General features: G+C 31.3%; 1 long non-coding RNA gene across 1 annotated transcript; it reads right to left on the bottom strand.

Moving 5' to 3' along the window:
• Positions 1-1,307: 1,307 nt before the first annotated feature.
• LOC112468451 lies at positions 1,308-3,284 on the bottom strand. Its single transcript, XR_003042394.1, has 4 exons — positions 3,172-3,284; positions 2,828-2,900; positions 2,508-2,734; positions 1,308-2,413 (listed from the first exon to the last, which is right to left on the bottom strand). It is a non-coding gene; the product is annotated as an uncharacterized LOC112468451 (long non-coding RNA).
• Between the last annotated feature and the right edge of the window lie 439 nt (positions 3,285-3,723).

Genomic DNA, 3,723 nt, shown 5'->3' with positions numbered 1-3,723 from the left:
CACGAAAAAGAAAGATATGCGCATGGCAGGAAAATTAACGCTATTCACAGACCTTGTATGCACATTTAGTAACAACAAGGATTCTTTGAAATGAGCTCTGTCTTAAAATGGCAACAATTGAAGTGAATCCACTGCTGAGTGGTGAAATTATTTTATGCGGTTTTATGCGTCACAACGAATAGACCAAGAGAAATGTTTTTTCCAGTCGATGGTTTCGAATTTTGCTGACGTATCTATTTCGTTGCAAATGCATCATTATGAAATGATGATCGGTATGAAATGAGAGATATGTGAATTAAAAAAATGTGTACATTACTTAAACAGTATTTTTGTATGATTACAAAATATCTTCATCTAATTTATTAGTGACAATGTCCGAATAATTTGCGTTAGTATTTCTGTGTAAAAAAAATATGACGATTATATTATATCTGACGATTTTAACATAATTATAGAGGTAGGGTGTCCAAATTGTTATCGTTCCATCCATATGCAGCTTTTATACTATTCGGATAGTATCGATATTTTATGCTGCTAAGAAACAAGTAAAAAGTATTTTAAGACACTTGTATCGTTTCCAGAATATAAAAACTTGTGTTTAGATTACAGATATACGTTTTGGGTACTGACGTATCTATTTCGTTGCAAATGTATCATTATGAAATGATGATCGGTAGCTTGTCTAGCTTTGGCAAGTTTCACACCCAATGCACTTGTAACTAATCTAGCTAAGGCGGCGAATGTTTCCGACTACTTTTCGACATCTATTGCGTTCATGCGTCGATTGCGTGTTATTTAAAATTTTTGTAATTGCATTAAAAATGGTCAGATATAGGCCAAAACGTTTGTAAATTAATTGTTTATTAAATATCTTAACAGGAACATTTTGTTACGGTTTTGCGCCCGATTTTTTGTACGTTTTGATTTGTAATTAATTGAGCCTTTCAAGATTATTATTAAAAAATGCCATATTGTATATAATTTTATCTTTAGTTTTTTATTTACCTATCAACGATTTTCCGTATCTAAAAAGTACCATTTCGACCCTCCTAAATAATTCAACTTTTTTGAAGATATCAATCTGCACTATTTAAAAATTAAACATTTTTAAAGAAATCCATCTCTTTCCTTTATTTTTATTCAAAGTTCATTAAAATAAAATATTAAATAAACAATGTTTATCAAAATGACTATAAAATCGTCAACTACAATGTAGACAGATGTTTTGTGAACTATTCAGATTTTTTAAAATACTTTAAAGTAGAGAAAATAACGTCGGATGCGACAGACGCACGTATGCATTGCGAAGGTAAAAAAAACGTATGCAGGTGGAGGGTTAAGCAGTAATTGGATATTTGTTTAAGTTGAAATAAATTTTATTACTTCCAAATGCAAGTAAATCCAACAAATAAATTTGTTAAGCTCTTGGGTCATGTTAGATCGTAACGTCAGAGGCGAGAAATGACACACTGAGAATTCTTACGTGTTATTTTAAAATAAAAAGATATTTGGATAAAAAAAAAATACTTTAGACCGTTTTATAAAATGTTTAGAAAACTATCCTTTTCCCTCGAAAGTTAATAAATAGCCGTAAAATGAATGTGATACGAAACCTAGTCATGCGCTGCTCAATAAGCTTGCATGACTAGGCTTTGTATCATATTCATTTTACAGCTGTTTATTAACTGTCAAGGGAAAAGAGTAGTTTTCAGAACATTTTACAAGTGTATTAAAGCGATCTGAAGTGTTCTTTTACTTAAATATTTTTATTTAAAAATAGCACGCAAAGATTCTCAGCGTGTCATTTCTGATGTCACGATCTAACATGGTCGCAGCGAGCACTTAGGAGTCTTAAGCCGTTGAAAGTATGTAAAATCAAGAAATTGAATTTCTAGAGTTAATCAAAATAAATTAAGTTAAATCAAATTAAGATGACATAAAAGTTACTTGTTATATATAAAAATATTATACGAAAATATGATATTCACCTCTGTGATTTACAAAACTGATAACATTTGTTTAAATATCTGTAATAATGTAGTACTTGACAGAGTTAATTACGTGTCTTCAGACATGCATCACAATCTAAGCGATATTATCTATTTTCTATCTGTCACAACAACTCATTGTAACACAGAGGAGATTTAGAGATATCACTGATTATATCTCTCACTTATACACAGAAGCTATAAATTTCTCTATTTAAATTACTACAATCTGAGAATACGTTCGTTTTGGGGGATGATCAAAGTTGCTTCAGCTTGAGCGATCTAAACTCAAAACAAGCTATGCTCAGAAGCCTTCTTCTTCCAGTTTTCTCTTTCCAAAAGAATTTTGCGACTCTGTAACTTGGTTCCACTTGACGTGCCATATCTATTAGGCAGAGCAATTTCTTAATACACCGATGAATACACTGAAATGATAAAATACATGATGATAAAATATATAATAAAATATATATTATAAAAATATATACAATGATATCTATAACAAAGTATTTGCCCTACGTGTCATATACGCTAGATAATATCACATATATTGTCCGATGTCTGAATAAGGAAAATAAGGATTTTAATAGCTTAACCGTTTCCCTTGAAGCTTTGCATCCAAGAAAGCCATTTCTGAGACGAGATCAACTTCTTCCAACATGTTTAACAGATGATCAGGGGTTGATAAATTAGGCACATGAAAGCAGATATTAAATGCTGAAAATAATTCAACATCATCTACTTGTCTGCAAAAAGAAATATATTATTTTGTAATTTAAATAAATTATATGTATGTTTTTTAATAATTTTACTTCCTGAAAAAAAAGTTCTTGTTTTACCTGCTAGTAGAAAGGCACAGAATCAACAGTTTGCAACCACGCGACTCGTTGATTTAATGCGATGTCCGATTACCTAAAATATATATAGATAACATAATACATATTAATAGTTATGTTTATAAAACATTTGTAATAATTTATAATAATTTAGATATAACAATTTGTAATAATTTATAATAATTTATAATAATTTTTATAATAATTTGTAACAATTTCTAATAACTTCTAATAATTTTATATTTGTCGGAATATACCAGGAAGATTTTCTTTAATTTCTCTCTTTTACACTTATATTAAATTTACTTTTACCTATTTACTTCCTTATGTATCAATTAATATCTTACCTTTCAATCACTAGCTGTCATTCTTATTACTTATTTGACACTTCGTATACATGATCCGTATATGCTCTAACCTTGCGTCACCGCGGCTGTCACGGCAAGTCCGTGAGCAGCGGCTGTCATCGCTCGCATGATGGAGTGCGTCCCAAAACCTATCACGAAAAGTGGGACCACCTTTCTGTCGGCGAGTGTATGCACATATCAGCAAATTACTACAAATTGACCAAGACACAACGCAACGTTTCAAATTCTTTTTTCTGCCAGATTCTTTCGTTTCACCCAAAAACGCGTCGATTAAGCCTAAGTTCAACGAAATCGGTGCATGAGGAAGCCACTATTCTTCAGATTTATCCATACAAATATTTCAATTTCAATGTCATCGCCGTCATCGAGTGTGTTAAGGTCAATCCAGACAGACTTGCATAGCGCATAAACATAAGCATAAAAGCCATTGCACACAAAATTGCATAGGCTGCATAAGCATAGCATAAGACCGTTGGACCAATGAGCATCTTATGTTTATTAATATGGCGACTTTATGCTGGATGCTCATTG

This window comes from Temnothorax curvispinosus, unplaced genomic scaffold (genome assembly GCF_003070985.1).
Source record: "Temnothorax curvispinosus isolate PA1 unplaced genomic scaffold, ASM307098v1 QBEX01018479.1, whole genome shotgun sequence".
Lineage (NCBI taxonomy): Eukaryota > Metazoa > Arthropoda > Insecta > Hymenoptera > Formicidae > Temnothorax > Temnothorax curvispinosus.
Note: the sequence above shows the minus strand (reverse complement) of the source record. Positions and strands in the feature narration are given on the sequence as shown.